Below are 18,948 nucleotides of genomic sequence, written 5' to 3' on the forward strand. Positions count from 1 at the left end.
AGCGAGCGAGCAAGTGGGGGCAGAGGCACGGGGGTCGCCGCTCCCCGGGGGAGGCCGCAGCGGGCGGCAGGCAGGGAGGGAGGGGGGCGCTGTGGCGGTTGGGCGGCGAGGGAGCAGCGGAGCCGGCGCCGCCGAGGAGGGGCGAGACCGGCCGCCCCCCCCGTCCCCTCCCCCCCTTCCGCGTCCCCTCCCCTTCGGGCGCGCGCCGAGCCCGGCGGCGGCTCCCGGCGCCGCGGCGATGTGGTGAGAGGGAGGCGCCCCGCGCTCGTCAGCCGCGGCCGCGGGCGGTGCGTCTGTGAGGGGCGCGCGGGCCGCCGGGGGGCCCCGCCACGCCGTCGCGCCAGGTAAGGGCCAGCCGCCGCGGGGCGCCGTGTGTGGGGTCTGGGGGTGTGGGTGTCCCCACCACCCCCCCGCGGCGACAGTTGGGGGGGGCGGACCGGGAAGGGGCGACGCCTGGCGACATGGCGTGCGGCGGGGAGGGGACGGGGGCGGCGGGTGGCGGTGTCTGGGTGGAAATCTCGGAGAGACCCCGCCCCGCCCTTTTCCCCCGCGCGGTGCCGCACACGGGTGGGGGCCGGGCAGAGCCCCACACCGCGGCGCGGGGGGGCAGACGCAGCCCCCGTGCCCGGGGCGGGCGGGGCGCCGCTCCTCGCGGCGGGGCCCCCCGAACACGCGCCCCGCGGGCGGGCTGGGTGAGCCGGGCTCGGGCTGACCGGCCCACGGGGGGTTGCTCCTCGTTAATAAAACTTGGGATGGCAGCGGGTAGCGTTGGTGTGCCCAGGCGGCTGTAAAAGGGGGGTCGGTAGAAGCAACGTGCAGGTGTAGTTTCAAAAATCCCATCTTTTCAATTAGAAATCTATTTTTAAGAGAGCGGCATGCAATCTTAAAAGGTAAGTGAATATTTCGTGCGCAAATCACGTGCTGCAGAATTCAGACCCATCCCTTCAAACGCTAAGGGAGGCTCTAAGAAGGCATTTTTCTTGCGGAATGGCCCCGTATTTACAGAGGCTGTGCTGCAGGTAGCATGCACGTGAGGCAAACACACACCGCCCTCCGCTCCCTCCCTGCCTGCTGCTGTCGTAGTGCTGAGGAAAAACAAGGGTTAAACGTGCTCCCTGTTATTCCTCCCATAGGGTGAGTAAGGAGTGTGGAGTCTAATGACACACAGTATCTTTCTATTACAGGCGTGGGTTGATTGTTGGGGGCTAAAATGTAAAAAAGAAATGAGAGATGATGAGGCAGACAGCTTCTCTGAGATGTGTGTTTTGCAAGGAAAAGACAGATTCTCATCCCCATTTGTGTTGGGAAGTTCAAGAGCATATGATAGACAGTAAGCTGGTTTAGAGGATGATGCATCAATCTGGATTTTAGGCTTTTATACAGGTGAAAAGAGCACAAGGAAAATGAAATACCTGAAGAAATTAAATAAATTATGAAGGTTAATTAGTGCTGCTGGGGAGTATAGCATAGCTACAGTATACTGAATGAAGGCAGATTAATGTTGAATTGGGAGAAGAACAAGAAGAAATACAGCAGATGTGCCATAGAGAACAACAACATGGCCATGAAACCCTGCTTGCAGTATTTCTCACATTGGAGCTTGGAATGATTTCTTCAAAATGCTAAAGGTTGGGTGTTGTCTATTTTTCTTATTTAATCCTCAAAACTTAAATACCAAACCTGCAACTGAAAACATCCATTCCTAATGTGTGAATTAAAAAGAAAAAAGAAAAGAAGCTAGCGAAATAAGTGCCTTTTGGTGAGAAGATACTGAAGAGCATTTGCTAGCTACAGTCACATGAGGCTTTCTTACTGGAGTGGTGAGAGACACCTTAGATCATGGATAATTTGTGTAGTGGTATGCTTATCTAGAAAATGTATGATGAACATGCAGTTAAATTATGAAAGTACAATATATTGCAACTTGCCATAATCGAAATCCCATTTTTTTGGCTCTGCAAACAAACTGTCCAGGACGGAAAAAAAGCAGTAGTGCTTCGGCAAAGAGTGTCTTAAGCCGTTTGAGGTCTGTGGCCATTATGACTCTGGGGCTTCTAAAAAAATAAACAAACTGCTTAGAGCTGTGCTTCTTTTTTGTAGTAACTCTTGCTAAGTGCATCATAAATGCAAAAGACTGTGTGTATTCCAAACTTGCCACCCATCTCATTTGAGTGGAGAGGAATGGTAGGGCCATATCCTGTTTGGATCTCGATTGTGGTCGTGGAATATTGAAGCATACTTGCATGCAGATTTAGTCTTGCAATTACATTGCGAATGACTGGTTACATATTCAGTATAACTGGATGACAAATATAATTTTATAAAATAAACTCATCAATATTGATTGTGTTGTAGCAATTCCTGTCTTGTTTTCATCTTCCTGTCTGTTCCATTGGTTTTCCAATGATCCTATGTGAGCTTGTGTGTTTTTAAATTGAAATACCTATTCTGAGCAAAAATATGTCTTCTAAGGTACCTAACAATTACATTTTAATGTTTCAGGTTGCATACGCTAGAGTTACTTTCAATGAAACCTTTAGAATATAAGTGATATATATATATATGTTGTTGTTGAGAAATCCATGAGCATACCTGTTACATACAGTGAATTTTTAAAAGGTTGTTTTTTTTTTTTTTATGCAACATTACAGGCAAGCATGCCTAACTTTCTGTTTGTAAATTCTCATTTATTAATATTAATGTGCATAAATGCAGACTGTACTAGGCCCAAATGTGCATGACGTACAGTATTATGCACTCTGTACACTGAATTCAGCTGGTTTTGTTTTTTATATATATATATATATATATATATATATTTCCAGAAGAACACTTCATCTGCAAGGTCTTATTTGGTTTGCCTATGACACATTTAAGTTTCGCTACTATAGAATCTTACATTTTCTTTAATTTCAGGATGCTTGTTAAAATCAGTATTTTATTTTACTTTTTTTATTAAATGTCAAAGGGAAGATGATAAGAAGGCAGCCAGAAAATTCTAAAATAATCTCTTGGCACATTAAAAAAGAAAGTAAGTAACCTGCAACCCTCCCAACTTTGTGCATGGTTTTTCTCATTTAAAAAAAAAATAATTATGTTCCTCCTTATGTTTTATCTCATTTTACCTTTTCTAGAGGTGGTTAAACTTGTGAGGTTTAGTAACACCTGTAATTCCACGTTGTGAAACATTAAAAAAAATTTTTTGCTTTAAACATTTTTTGAAAGATTTCCTGATTTCTGTCTTTTTGATGTATAAAGTCATGAGTATACACATTGATTCTTTTTTCTTTAAACTTTTGAGTCTGATTTTCTTTAAAGGAGAATGATATGGCAAGATGACTTCCCTTGACATCCAGACAGTCAAATGGCTCTTAAATGTAGTTTCTTGAACAGGATTTAACTGGTTTTAAGAACTGATGCAAGACGAGTGACCTGCTGTCTCTATTCTCCCACCTGCAGTGGTGTGGCGTTCTAGCCCTCTCTCTTGTATGAAGTTAAATGCTTGAGCAGCTGCTGGGTGAATAAAAACTGTTTATTTTTGCAGAGTTCATTTCTAGCTGCATCAATAAACTGAACTTGACCTGTTGAACATGAGGGTGACAGGAGGAGGATGCAGGAGTATGAAATAGAGTGGCTGGATCTGTCCTTCGTGGCAGCCGTGAGCTCTTTGAATGGTTGATGCCAATTGTGAACTCATGCGTGGAGTACTTGCATGAAGCCTTAAAAAATGTCTCTGCAAATGGTACCTTTGGATGTACAGTGAGTGCCTTTGCCTAAGTGTATGTTTCGTTTATGCTTAGTATTACACAAAGAGTACTCACAGCCTTACAGCCTTATTTACGTCATTAATTATAATCCTTGTGGTCAGCCTGATCAGTAATTTCAGGTTGTCTTGTACTTTGCTTCCAATCTAATGAATATGTGCGAACTTCTAGGAACATTTTTCAGCATCCGTAGAATGTGCAAAAGCTGCGTGGTCATACAGGACCTAGTGACGTTACCAGTGAGGTCTTCAGTGAGAGCAGAACTGAGCCCGCTGGTTGTTTCTGACTCTTATAATTTGAAGTCTTCGTCTTGGAATAACATGTTCATTTTAACTTCAAGGTAGAGAGTACACCTGTTGCATTCACTGGAGATAAACTAGTGTTTAAAGCTCACTGCATCTGCAAATATTTGCAGCGGTGGAGTGAACTAGATCATTCATCTCTGGTTTATTTGCCAACTGGATTTTATGAGCTTTAAAAAACAAATTTTAGTTCTGTTACTTAGAATTATTCCAATGCTATTATTTTATGGGGCTAAAATACAGTTGTTTGGTTTATGTTCATTTAAAAAGTAATTACTTTAAATACAAACCCTACATTAATTAGAGTAGATACTGGCTTGCTTTGTGTACTTACATTAAGAAGGGAGAAACAGGGCATTTAGAGCCTACTCTTGAAATTGTCCCATGTGAAGCCACCCCATCCAATTGAGTTCGATGAGGTTCTGCTGAGCGACCTGTGACAAAAGGATCTAGTTTAATGATGAGGGTGATGGACAAATTGGAGAGGAATTTAGGTTGTCCTAGCGTGGAATTGGCTGTGGGATTCTGATGAGAGAACAGAATTTACTGGATTTTGAATAAAAATGGTGTATGTTTTGGGAGCTGTGGTGATGGAACGGTGGTGTTTGAGATGTTCAGGAAAATAAATCTTTGAATAATCCATAGGGTTCCCTGAATAGTCTGGTTTTCTTCTTGGGCAGCATTTATTATCTATCTTTCCAGAATGTGTTAAATAATTTATACTGTGGTGTGAGAAACTCCATCTTGAAAACGACTCTTTAAGATAACACTAATTAGTAATGATATAACATAAAAAGCATAGTATGCTTTTTTGACTCAAATTGGATTTTGTGCCATGTTGCATGATTGTTTGATTTCAAAGGAATCATTACTTATTCATGGTGTTTATAAAATACGTGTAATAGTTGGTTTTGTATGTATTCTGCATAAAGCAAACCTTAGTTTTGCTTCCGCAGTCATTTTTATAATTTTTTTGGTAAAGCTTTTTCTTGCTCTGAGTGGAAGGCTTGTTTGCTAAAAATGCTGCTTTTTTTGAATGTAAAATTTGAGAGTGGCTTTCCCCCCCTGCTCCTTTCCCTCCCATCAACCCTGTTGCTTTGTAAAGATGAGAATTGCTTAGCTTTACTGAAGAAGTAACCTTAGGTAGTAACCCTTAAGAGCCAGTTTGGCAAAGGCACACGTAGATGCTTCAGGAACATGAAGAATCCTGGTGAGTTCATGTTACTATTCCTATGCAGGCAAGTCTCCACATGCTGCTGCCTTCTTGAGCTGGGGCCCTCATGCTGATGAGGAATGATGTTGTATGAGCTAATGGGTAGGGAAGTAATCTGTTAGAGTGGTGTTCTTTTTTGAACTGGCATAACTAATGAAGAGGGTGATGAATCATGCATGTTGACATTTCAGCTATTACCAGTATTTGTTATTTATTTGTCCTTTATGAAACAGAACATATTCGTCACTGAAGCAATATCTTCCAGAGCAGACTGATAGCTCTGTGGTATGAAGGCTGGAGTTGCTGTTAATTTTTCTGTTTGGCTGGGGAGTGATTTGTTGTTGGAGATCTTTCATACTCATAATTTCGAAGTCTTGGAGCAACTTGTTGCTCATTATTTGTTTGGTTGTACTCAATGAGAAGGAATAAAGTGGTATATGGCCAAAGTGAAGATCCTGGTATGTGTGAATTATCCTGTCTTGTGCCACAAGCGGTTCCATTCATGTTGCCCCATTTCACGTAAGTTACTGAAAAGTCATCTGATTAGCATTTCTGACCTTATTATGCTGATCAAAGCAGAGAATGCTCAACGCTGTGTCTGTTCCTGTGCTCAGCTGCAAGTGTATGCAAATAGCAAATGTGTATCTTCCACTATCCAAGCGTTTCCAAAGCTTAGAAAGATGGAGACAAGCTTTCTTGCTTCTCTTTCCTCAAGTTTTTTAATCTGGAAGTTTGTGATCATTTCCTTTAGAGTAGGTTACATGTAAGACAGCAGAGATGTGGTCATCACAATAAGTTATTTGTCTTTACATTCTATTTTCCATATCTTCTGTTTTTTGCTGTTGAAAGAGGTGACTTGGTTTTCAGAGATCAGTGATGCTTTGCAGATTTTCATTGTATAATACTTAACACCTGAGGCTTGGATAAATACATCACTAATGAAATCTGGCCGAACAGTTGAACTGCATCTTTTATCCTAATCTGTAGGGGATATTTTTAAGGTTAAAATATGGAATAGCTTGACAGAGCCGTTGAGGTAAAATTCCCAAATAACAGTGAATAGGATAAATATGTGGGTTTTTTTCCTCTTGAGTCCCTCACTTTAATGGTGAATATTCTATTGTCTAATTTTTACTTACATCAGCTTTAATTGCTAATTATGGTTGAATTGTAGTGATCTCAAATTTGAGATTTGTAATGATCTCATTAATGAAAAAAGTATTTTGGATAGGTGAATTCTTATTTGCAATACAAGTCAGACTGGGAATTTGTTATTAATTAACGAGGGTGAGAAAAGACGGTTAATTTGTATTTTATGATAGGGGATCTTCTTATTTACTTACTTTTAGATATTTTGGGTGCGTATTTCACTTTTGCCTTCATGTCTGTATGATTTCCAGGGCAGGTAGAATAATATTTTGGCAGATTGCTGCTATTTTTCTGTATTCAGCTTAAGTAAAATGCTTTTATAAACCAGTCAGTAGGAAACATCACTGCTGCAACTGATATTTTCTAGATGCCTTAATGAGTGAGGTTTGTATATGTATGTGAATGGTGTCCCCCCCCCTTTTTTTTTTTTAAAACTTTTTTTGTTTTTTCAGCTGGCTGTCTTAAAAAATTGGCTTGCTTTCTTGGTTTGAATGAGAAACTTGATGAACGCCTTTGAAAAAGAGAAACCGTCAGTGCATATGAAAAGTATCAAAATTAAAGACAATGTAAAATATCTCTTCAGAATGAGAGTATGAATATTTATAGTGTATGTGGTTCCAGAAAGCTGTTGTGCATTTATTCCAATTGCTGAAAAGCATTAGCTGTTAGTCTTGAAAGTGTCTTAATATCCTTGACCTGCAAACAATTATGGTCTGTTTGGTTCACTGCCAGTCACCTTGATGGTAGTCTGAAGTTCCTTGCAGGTGAATTTTCCGTCTTTGAATTGCAGAGTATTAAGCTGATTGAACTAGATCCTGTGGCCAGTGTTTTAACAGTGGGCTTAAATATTGGTAAGCAGTACTTATGGGCTCTTATGTGATGCGTAGCAGTTTGAGTGGGCTGCTTCTGTCTGAGTTTGTGAAATATTATTATTTCCAATGCAGCTGAGAAAAAATACAAGGAAAACTGGGAGAAGACTGTAAGGAGAAACAAATGTGAATTGAGTAGCTTCCTGGTCATATATCTAGAGGTATAAATGTTAGAGGATTTAGATTCTATCATGTGCAGTTGTTAAATGGAAACTGGTTTACTGACTTTATTGTTTTAGGGAAACAAAACAAAAAAAGGCTTACCTTTTATTGCTCTTTGAAGAAGTCTTACCTGTCTGTGCTGTCACCCAGCTGTTGGTTTCTGCTATCTTCATCCCCTTGCTGAAAGCTGCTGGTCTCTCAGCTCTGCTGAACCAGATGTCTGGGTGTAAGGTAAAAAGAATAATCCCATTTTACTGCCTTCCTCCTGGTGTTCCTGGCCTGAAATTATTTACTGGTGGTGCTTGATCAGGTGGAGTTAACAGTCCTGTTTTCTCCCACTAGTTTGGCACAGCAGATTCTGGTGATGCCTTTTTCCATCAATAAAAACAAGCTTCTGCTATTGTCTTGGGCTGTGATCCTATAAAGTTAGTATTTCTAATGGAGAAATATTATTAGAAAGTAAAGGAACAATATGCACCCAGAGTGCAATGAACAATGAAGTGTGCATCTTTCCTGTTGTCAGTCCTTTTATTTACCTCTTTAATAACAGATTATTTTCCCTTTGGCCTTATCTCCCATTCTATCATGTGGGATTGTTCTGTGTAGAGAAACTATTCTTGATAGTAGGGTGCTCTTAATGTTCCAGGTAGTGATTTGGAGAGGCCTAGTAACTAGAAGATAAAGGTACACAGCGCTTTTGTAGAAATGACATATGTGTTTTTAATGCTGAGAGATGTCAATGGGAAAGCATACTTGTTCTGTAGTTCCCCAGGACTTAGGGAGTCACTAGGGGGATGGCAGCATGGTGCTTGTAACTTGAAAGAAGTTGGTCAAAATAGCCATGTCCTTTCAGGCCTAAGCCCCCTGTTCACTCTTCTTTCTCTAGGTTCCCTTAATAGCATGCAGATTTTTAGTTTCATGTCTTGGCTTTCTTCTCAGTGGTTAGTGCGTGTCTGTGAACATAAGGGGTCGGTCACTGAGTAGATAATTGGGATAGGCTTAGGCAGGCTGTTTCTTGTAAGTGTTGCAGAAGAAGGTCTTCAACAAAGGGGAGATTAGTGGACAAACAGATAAACAACTTTCTATCCTTCAGAGATTTTGTGGAATAGAATATGGAAGGGTTCCGAGAGAGGAAAAAAAACCAAGTAAAATATTGTGAGGATAGATTTTAGAAATATGTGATGCTTGGAGGAAAGAGCCAAGAGGAAGTGTGTGTTGAACTTTTATGAGAGTTGTAAAACAGAGCCTGTGGAGGGGTGCAAATGTAAGTGAATAGTGATTTGAATGATCCAAATAAGTGTTTGCGCTTGTGGATTTTGCTGGCTCGCCCCAAGCTCACAAGCCGCATTGTTCTTCATGTGACTTTATTTTTAAGGATATTTGCAAAATGATGTGGGTTCAGGCAGTTATTCTGTGCATATAGCTGTATGTTGCTTAATCTGTTACTTTCTGTAGTTGCTTAAGTTGGGGTCTAATGCTTATTATCTCTTCTAGCAGCTTTTGCATTTCTAAATATTAGTTTAATAGCTAATTTATATTTTATGAAGGGAGAAATCTCCCATTTGCTAATTTAATGGGGATTTTTTCCTCTTCAAATAATTCTTCCCTATTTAATTTACAGTGTCAGATTTGATTAGATGACCCCGGCTCAATTTTCTGCTGTTTCACACAGTTGTTAGTGTGAGATACTGAGCTTCACAGTTAGAACATTAGTGTTTGCTTGAAATCTTTATGAGCAGCTTTCCATTGGCACCAACCTTTGGTTAATACTTGGGCGTGTGTCATGGCATCCCTTGCTTTTTTGTCTTGAGAAGTGGGGATTTAGTGTAACAGGCACCGTTAAAGAAAGGAATATTGTTCTTTGAAGGTTTAAGCTGCGATGGAGCTACATATGCCCACCTGCTTTCTTTTCAGACTGGTAATATTATCTATGTCTTGATTTAAAAAAAAAAAAAAAAATGCAATGCTGACAGCAGGCAATGCTCCTACACCTCCTCAGCAGAGGTGGAATATACCATCTGGCACTATGTGGGTAGTAGTTATCCCAAAAAGTAATAACAGTGGGAGTTCTTGCCAGTTACAAGTTGTGATCACAAGCCAAATGGTGTAGTTCTAAATTAGTGTATGTTTCCAAAGAGAAAGAGATGCAAGTATTTATTTTTGTGAACTTGAGAAGTATTTTCAGTCATGGGGGTCTATGCTGAGGTTTTAGTTGCTAGCATTTGAAAGAAAGTGTGAGGGGAGTAAGTCGGGATTATGGGCTGTGATGCCTGCTAGACCATCTTCTAGGCACTAAAAAAAGTTGGTTTGGATTTTTTTTTATTATGTAAGCCTCAACTTGGTTAGTACATGCAAGGTTGAAACTGAGGAATTATTTTAAAAGGGTGAATAATGGAGTGGTCTGTTGATTTGATTCTGACTTTACCAAATGGGAACTGAAAGATCTCAGTTCTTCATCCTTTGGCACTACTAACTGGTCTTGAACAAATTGCTGCTACCTGCTGTAAGAAGATGAGAAAAACTTTGTAACTAGGTGAAAAATTGCCTGTATTGCTTTTAGTAGCACTTTTGATATGGTGGCCTGTGATATTTTTGTCTGAAAAGTTAGGCAGAGCATAATCAGAACTGCTGTAAAGTGGATGCAAAACTGGTTAGTTACTTAGTAACCTGGATGACAGAACTGAGAGGTACTAGTTAAACCTGTGGATGACATCTGCTTTCAAGGGGTTGCAGGGATAGGAAGAAAGGATTAGATTCAAAAGGATCTTGAAAAATTGGAAACTTAAAATATGAATAAATTAATTTCTCAGAGTTTATTCTGAAAAAAAGAATGGTCAATAGTATAAGTACAGGTAAACAGGAACAGAGGAGTTTGGAACATACAAAGCTCTGTAAAATGTCCAAAATGAAAATTAAAAAAACTCAATGTCATTTGCATGCACACAGAGCAAAGGAAATTCAGAGGGAATTGTGAATTCGTGACTTTTTTTCCCGATCTGGATTCTTATTGCAGACTTGCTCAGACCTTGAAAGTACTATGTATCAGTGTGGACAAAATTCATGCACAGAGAAAGAGATATTTTCAAAGAGGGCTTCTGTTATTCTTTCTCAAGTTATTTGGATAGATGATTTAGCTGCTGTTATCTCAGCATATGTTGTTTCTCTGCTAGGGGACTTTGCCAATATCTTTTTTCCCCCCTGGCACAGCTATAACTACAGGGGTCCTCATCAAGTAGATAAGCTTTGCATCGGACTCTTAGAATCATAAAGCATAGAATGGTTTGGGTTGGAAGGTAACTTTAAAGGTTATCTAGTCCAACCCCCTGCAATGAGCAGGGACATCTTCAACTACATCACGTTGCTCGTAGCCCCATCCAACCTGACCTTGAATGTTTCCAGGGATGGGGCATCTACCACCTCTCTGGGCAACCTGTGCCAGTGTTTCACCACCCTCATCGTAAAAAATGTCTTCCTTATCTAGCCTAAATCTACCCTCCTTTAGTTTAAAAGCATTACCCCTTGTCCTATTGCAACAGGCCCTGCTAAAAAGCCTGTCCCATCTTTCTTATAAGCCCCCTTTAAATACTGAAAGGCTGCAATAAGCTCTCCCCAGAGCCTTCTCTTCTCCAGGCTGAACAACCCCAACTCTCTCAGCTTTTCTTCATAGGAGAGGTGTTCCAGTCTTCTGATAATTTTTGTGGCCTCCTCTGGGCCTGCTCCAACAGGTCCATGCCTTTCCTGTGCTGAGGACTCCAGAGCTGGATGCTGTACTGCAGGTGGGGGTCTCATCAGAGCGGAGTAGAGGGGCAGAATCTCCCTCAACCTGTTGGCCATGCTTCTTTTGATGCAGCCCAGGATACGGTTGGCCTTCTGGCCTGTGAGCACACATTGCCAGCTCATGTCCAGCCTTTCGTCCACCAGTACCCCCAAGTCCTTCTCCACAGGGCTGCTCTCAATCCCTTCATCCCCCAGCCTGTATTGATACCAGGGGTTGCCCCGACCCAGGTGCAGGACCATGCACTTGGCCTTGTTGAACCTCATGAGCTTCACACAGGCTCACTTTTTGAGCTTGTCCAGGCCCCTGTGGGTGGCATCCTGTCCCTCAGGTGTGTGAACCGCACCACTCAGCTTGGTGTTTTCTGCAAACTTGCCGAGGGTGCACTTGATCCCACTGTCTATGTCACTGATGAAGATATTAAACAGTACTGGTCCCAATATGGACCCCTGAGGGACACCACTTGTCACCGATCTCCATCTGTTGACCACTATCCTCTGGATGCGACCATCCAACCAATTCCTCGTGCACCTCTTATCTCTTTGTGGATTTTTTTTTTTTTTTACTGCTTCTGCCTCTTGTAAATGTCCATAAGACTACCTAACAAATCTAGTCAATAAAGACTTTGTGTAAGTCTACTGAATGCATTCATGGTCCTTGCACTGAGTTAGTTTTCCATGTTGTGTTGCTATAGTTTTGATCTTCAGAAATGGAGAAAAGCATTGCAATTGGTGGATGCATACACAAATTTTTAAACTGACTTAATGAATGTTATTTAGTAAGCACCTGAATATGCTTGTTTAATTTGTTTACTGTGCTATTTCTATTCAGAAATACAGTTTAAGTCAGATAGATACAAAGACGCCTTATTTGAAATAGTTGTCTTAATTAGGTATTTTTTGTGAGAAATTTCAGTGTTCATGTAAACCAAATCCATTGTATGATTTTTACATACCTGATGTAACTGTATATTGTGTGTTCTCTTATGTGTCTTGGTTACAATTAAAATTTTGCATTAGAGAAAGCTATTATGATTAACTTCAAACTCTTGCATTGCATTACTCTTGCACTGCATCCGTCCTCGTAGACAAACAGTTTTGCAGTCAGAAAAGCAGATAAGACACTACTATGGGCTGCGTTTATGGCTTTGCATGTGCTATGCTTTTTTGTGTAGTCAAGGTTTTTCACTCTGGCATAAACACTGAAAATCATAGATGCAAATTAACATTCTTCATAACTGGGGGTGAATGAAAAACTCTCAAAGTTTGGATAAAACCATCTTTAATGACAGATTAGATCATATGCATAAGATGATTTTAGCTATTCATCACTATCAGGAAACTGAATAACTGTAAAAATCTTCCAAGTGATGAGTCTGTCTTTACAGTACGGTGTTTTACATGAGTATGGTTTGGGTAGGTTTTCTTCAGTTAAAGAGTAATAATATATGCAGAGTAAATCTTGTTGTATTAATTATTACCTGTTTTGCTATGGATATACTAGAGCTGACTGGGATTTGCGTTTCTCAAATGTCACATGCTACCACCTGTGTTCTTGCATCTGATGCATGCAAGTGCTTACTGAAATCTGTGGTTTTGGAATTTGGGCAGCTTAAATCTATGCTTGTCAAGCGTCTGTACTATAAATCCCCAGATTTATATCTGGTGGCAGTTTGCTCATAGTGTAGACACTCGTGCTGAACTTCCGCATGAAGCTAGTCCTGACTGCTTACGTTCAAGAAGTCGTCTTTCTGTATAGTATTAAGAGCTTATCCATATGCTACAAGCTCTGAGTGCAGGAAGTCTGCTGGCAGGAGTCCTGCTATTCCATATTCTGATTTCAGGCTCTTTGTGGATCGTCAGAAAAAAAAAAATAAAAGCATAATGCATGACAAGTTGTTGGCTGACTGATTTCTAGGTAAGTTTTGCAAGAAAATGTGAATAAATATTAATGTTATGTGTAAGAAGTGATGCAGCATGGCTGGTTCTGGTGTGAACTGCAGGATGTGATTAGAAGTAAGATTGAGCAGTGCATGGGGGTCAGTTTGGAGAACAGTCTCCACTTTGAGCCTCCGTATCGCTGCAGTTCAGGAGCGGAAATAATGGCTGTTAGTTGGAGTGGGTCAGAATGCCATGAGAAACGCTATACACATTTCCTTTTGACAATAGACGTGCTTTGTCAATCATATATCATCATTAGAAAGAACATCTGATTTTTGCAATTAGTTTGGATCAAGTAATAATTTTGATGTGTTGTCCTATTTTAGAACTCTGTAGGAGCAATATGTGAAATAATGCCTTCTCGCTCTTTTCCCCAGACATCTCTCCCAGAGGAAACAATTCATTTTGGTTTCATGTAGGTCATATATAGTGACTGTTGAGTTCTCTGTGAGAAACAAAGTGCAAATCTCCTTGAAACTATGGCTGGCAAAACTATGGCTGCAGCAAAGTATTTATTTCCTGACTGTTAAGGCTGTTTTTGTTCGCGGGATTGCCCAAACCTGGGCTAAACTTTGAAATGGTTTTGGTTTTCTGAATATTTTTGTTACATTGTGACACCAGCATAAGATGGAAAACTGAGCTGAAATTTGTTCACTTGTGTCCATTTTCTTCTTCCTAATATAACTGGTTTATAACAGTTTCTTTGGGCACTTTGACACATAAAAATGCTTATAAATGCTAAAGCTATAACTTACCTTACTTATTACTTAAGCATTGATTAAAGTAATCCAAAAGAATATTCTGTATTTCATGAACAGCAACAGCGAGAATAAATTCTGGAGCCTTTTCTAACTCTATGCAAGGGCACAGAGTCTGGCTCCAGCACTTCAGTGTATGGAATAACAGACGTGGCTAGACCAAGCATGGAAGAGTTTAAAAAATAAGCCCACAGTAACATATATAATGTTATATGTAAAATAATCTTGGACGCATCTTTGTTGTGTTTGGGGAGAAATAGCTTTTAGTTTGATGTAGTAGGTGCTTGTATACATTAAGGCAAATAACATAGTTTTCAAGTTTTCTGGAATGCCTGTGTAGGAAGGAAAGTTCAGTCTCAGTCTGCAATTATTTTGGATAATTCAAAGGAATGATGTAATTGTTGAGTAGGAGAATTTTTTGTATTTTTAGGATGCTCTGTAACACATCATTAAAATATAACTAAGAAGAGCCCAGTAGAAAGCACTGTGTGTCAGTGCTCTCTCTTGTAAAAGACTAAGTTTACATTCCTTCATGTTTGTTCCTGGTGTCAGAGTTGCTGCATCTGAAATGCTTGTGCTAATGGGAGTTGATCTGTGTTGTTTGTTTTTTGGGGGGGTGGTGGGTTGTTTTTTTTTTTGATAAAACACAAATAGGAAATGATTACTGAAAATGTAAATACTTCGTAAAATTTAAGTTTATGATCTTCTTCCAAATAAGAAACCACTTAAAATATTAATAACTTTGTTTACATGTTTGTGCCCAGTTTGATTGAAAGATTCAATTTTCATAGTTGGTTGCTTTTTAGGTAAAGGAAAGAAGTCTCCAGGTTTCATATTGTGTTTTTTGTATATCACTGTGAATTCAGTGTTTTCCTTTAGGAAATTGCTTTTATCTGTCTGCAGTTTGCTAGCAAGGTTTTACTAAATAATGTTTAGAAATACTGTAGGCGAAATTGTGAAATACTCTGGAAATATTGTAAGAAAGCTAGAGAGAGAACCTGGTATTTTTTCAAATGTGTTTTGTTTGTTTTTCTACTAGGGTTGTGTTTACCTCTGGTATAGATCTCAGATGGCAAGCTTTTCCGTATTACTCATTATAGGAACATCAGGTTGGTTTTCCTTCCTTTATTTGTGCTCTTCCACTTCCTTCTCCTTCCCCCTTCTCATCCTGCTGTTGTTTTATCTTTGCGGCATTGTTGAATTTGAGTAGTGGGGTCATAAATTGATCTCTCGTCCCTCGAGTATAGCATGAGCTGTGTGTTGGTTTTCACCAAAGGCTTGGGTAGGATCTGGTTCACAAACACTGTTGATTTCTTTTCTGTTCATATGTGGGGAAATCTTCTGAAATGGAACTTTTAGTATGAAATGAAGTCCACCGCCTTTTCATGCTTAAGTGATTTCCATGATACTTCTCATTAGTAATGGGAAGGATTTAAGTAAATGATCACACACACAAACACTCCTTCCCATTTCTCTTTTCCATCAATGTTGAAAGCTTGCTGTAAGCTTTTTAAATCATTAAAAAAATGGGCAAAAGCAGCCGTGAAAAAGTGTTTCTACCTGGTCTTGAGACAATTAGTAATTGTATGAGAAGTCATTCTTCTTCTAGAGAGGCATTGCTGGCGTACAGGACTGAGAGGCCTTGGGCGGTGTGTTTGCTATTTGCAGTATCATATTGCAATCAACTTTAGGCTGAGCAAATCTGTGCTGATTGTCCTTTATACTGTTAGCTGGAACAGCTACATCCTCTCAAAAAGATGTCTGGTTGGCATCCCCATTCCAAGGGGATCTGTTTTCTGGAACCTCTGACTTCTGCTCTATGTCTTTCAGTAGGCTGGAAGGAAATCTTTCTCTAGGATGGCGATCTCCGCCTTTTTCCAGTGTCCCTTGATAACCCTGCCTCATGAGATACGGTGCGAGTCACAGTGAACCTGGATCTGCATGTGTGCTGAGTGGTCAGCGGGTTGCCAGTGTATCAGAGGGATGTTATTTGCTTTTCCTTTGCTGTGAGTTACTGATGTAGATGTAGATCTGTAAATATCGGGTTTTGTTTCTCAAAACTGTCTTGTGAATTCTGAGGATGAAGGAAGATGTGAAAATAAATTATTGGAGGAGAACTAAATTACTGAAGATTAAATTGAGAAACAGAACAGCAACAAGATGTTTCTGAATTTGTAAATGTGCTTCCTGAATAGATAATTGCATGTAAATAAGTATGCAGATAGGCTGGTGGGAAGAATAACTGGGAAGTGGTGAACTTAGTAATAATGTATTTTGAAAAGCTTGTATGAAAAAGGCTACCAATCTCATAATGAAGAGGTTAGAGATAACAAAAGCTTGTCTGAGGATTAAGACTGACTTGGTTGAGTGGTTTAAAAGTCAAACAGGATTTTGACGCATTTATACCTGTGCTACTACAAATGACAGTCAGCATCCTTTTGAATAGAACAGATAATCGCACTTACAGTGACTGGTTGTCCAAAGATGGATGAGTGTGCAGCTGCTTTTTCTCCTTGAATGCATATATATTACTCTTTCATGATGGCTTGGATTAAAAATCTTAAAAATAATTATTTTAATATTCAAAGAAATATGAGGAAAAGTATTTTAAATATTATTTTAATAAGCATTTATATCAGCGTTATGTATGTGGGGCAGTGGGTAAGGGGAGTGGGTATGTTAGTATTAATGCTGCTAGGACCGAGTATTTCGGAGTTGTAAGGAATATATGTGTGTATCTTTTTTCAGATGAATATTGGCTGATATTACAGATGCATTTCTTTTATCTGTAAGGTTGACAAACTTGAGATTGAACTGGAATGCGAAGCAGTTACTTCTCTAGACATCTAGTAAAGATTCTATAGGTCATGTTTTGCGCTAAGCAGCATCTCTTCAGTGGATTTTTAGTGGATTTTCACATATGTAATTATTAGCTCAGTATTTAGAAGCTGGTAAATCTTCGACTATTTTTTTTTTCACATTGTTCTGAATTTACTGTATTGTTTAGGTATATCTATGTTAAGATCTTTGGGACTCTGACTAGGTTGATTGCAAACTTTAATTACTTCAGTGGTGTAGTTATTTTAATTTTGCTTACATAAATTAAGCTAAGTGTTCAACTTTACTGCCAAGTATAGTATGAGTGCTTAAAACACATGGAGTTTGTAGCAGAAACAACCTGTGAAGAAATTTTTTCTGAACCTGCTGACAGTTCTTAGTTATGAATAGAGTCATATAATAATAATTTCGTAGTATAATCACTTTCTAGAAGGATTTCAAGTTATGGATCTAATGGTCTTCTGTTAAATGACCTAGAACTAACACCAAATCTGTATTACTTTTTTTCATACTGAATCGGTATTCAAAACTATGTAGGTAAAGTACACTTCTAGGTATAGTTTATTGTGGTAGCTTCTGAACCCAGTCTACACAAATTAGACATGAGCAGAAAGAATTCAGTTCTTTTTTCTGTTGGTTTTGGTGCTATGGTCAGAGCTATTGTATAAAAGAATAACTTATTTGTCTCTTACGAGAGAGATAATATGCACCACCTCTACAAAAGTTTCGTTGTCTCCATCCCTATACTGTTCCAAGTAATCTAATGTACTGTGCTGTGCTGCTAATGAAACTTTTGCATCTTAGTGTGCACAAAGCTGGGCTGTTTCCAAGCTTATCTTATGCATGTCTGAAACATCAAGCGTCTTGTATTACTCTTTTAAAGATGATATTCAACATTAAAAATGTGTACTCTAGGATTTGGGTAGGATTGATGCACTAATGCGATGACAAACTTCAGCTGCAGATGGATGGAAATGGTTTCATACAGATAGTTATGCCAGATAACAGTTCACATTATACGTAAAGAGAAAGTGGCAACATTTAATTGCACCTTTAAAAACAGAGAGTGGGAAGAATTTGTTACATTCTCTGGCAGCAACATTTCTGAAACAAGCAAGCAGGTTGAATCTGAAGAAAAGATATTCTTGACATGAAAGAGAATTTTTTTTTTTTAAAGCTCACAGTGCATTCCATTAAAGCCTTTTAAAGCCATTTTAGATGTTGCTTTTCTTACACAGATAAAGTCTGTGGGGCTGGTTTTGGAGGGAGGGTCATCTAAGTGGACAGAATGATACTGTGCTATTGTATTTTAACCAGATAAAGTTTCACGGAAACTTAACCAATTTCACATACCACAGTTCTTGGGAGGTACCTCATTCGCATGTCTGTATTAACCTTCAGCATGAGAAAGGGAAGATGTGATTAAACTTGGAAGTTACAGAAACCATTATAATTTTACATCTGAAATACTCTTCTTTATGGTATTTCACTGTCATTTAAAAGGACTGAGTTGTAGGGTGTAGGAAATTGGCATGGTGGTGTTTGACATCATTATGTGTCTTTGCGCCAGTTTTATTTTGGTATGGCTGTGATTTCATGCTTGTCCTGTTAAATATTGCATTGTCCTTGCTATGGGCTTCCCAAAGAAAGGCTTAGATATACTCTGAAAAAGTTAAAACTTGCTGAAAACATTTAGCCTATTTGATAGCTTGAATAGCCTTGATATGGGCTCCAAAGGGAACTATTTTACTACCTGTGGTGGAGGATTAAAGGAGAGACTTGGAGAAGAAGAGCAATTAAAAAGGAAAAGAGAGAAATAGGGACCATAATGAAGCAGATACAGGTGCTGCTGTTGAGGAAGGTTATTTAAATCATCCTCCCATATTACTTGTGTTTTCTCTCTTTAAAAAAAAAAAAAAGTTAATCTAGAAGTATGTTACTCATGACAGTTAAAGAATTGAATTGCTGAGAATAAAACCTGAAAGCCAGAATATTGTTCCAAAAGTAAATTAAGCTTAAAATTTTTTTTTGTGGGTATGTGCCATCATGTAAAAATGGAATACCAACTACCAATTCTGAATTTTTAATAACTTTTTTCCCTCAGGTAGCCATTAGTTACATGTAGAGATAGACTGAATGCTGAGTTACAACTGAAATTCTAGTTTTTAAAATAATTCT

At 39.3% G+C, this 18,948-nt stretch overlaps 1 protein-coding gene across 8 annotated transcripts in view; it reads left to right on the forward strand.

The window, feature by feature from the left end:
- Window positions 1-214: 214 nt before the first annotated feature.
- The window catches only part of TANC2 (tetratricopeptide repeat, ankyrin repeat and coiled-coil containing 2), a 252,476-nt gene continuing 233,742 nt past the window's right edge, over window positions 215-18,948 (forward strand). For 6 of the 8 annotated variants that reach the window (XM_087770084.1, XM_087770086.1, XM_087770087.1 and 3 more), the window contains exon 1: window positions 215-344. The gene's annotated coding sequence lies outside the window, so the exon portion shown is untranslated. The remainder of the gene's footprint in view (window positions 345-18,948) is intronic. The other 2 variants (XM_087770085.1, XM_087770091.1) reach the window with 1 other exon arrangement.

This window comes from Nipponia nippon, unplaced genomic scaffold (assembly GCF_047370975.1).
Source record: "Nipponia nippon isolate SJK-2023a ecotype South Korea unplaced genomic scaffold, ASM4737097v1 scaffold_32, whole genome shotgun sequence".
Classification (NCBI taxonomy): domain Eukaryota; kingdom Metazoa; phylum Chordata; class Aves; order Pelecaniformes; family Threskiornithidae; genus Nipponia; species Nipponia nippon.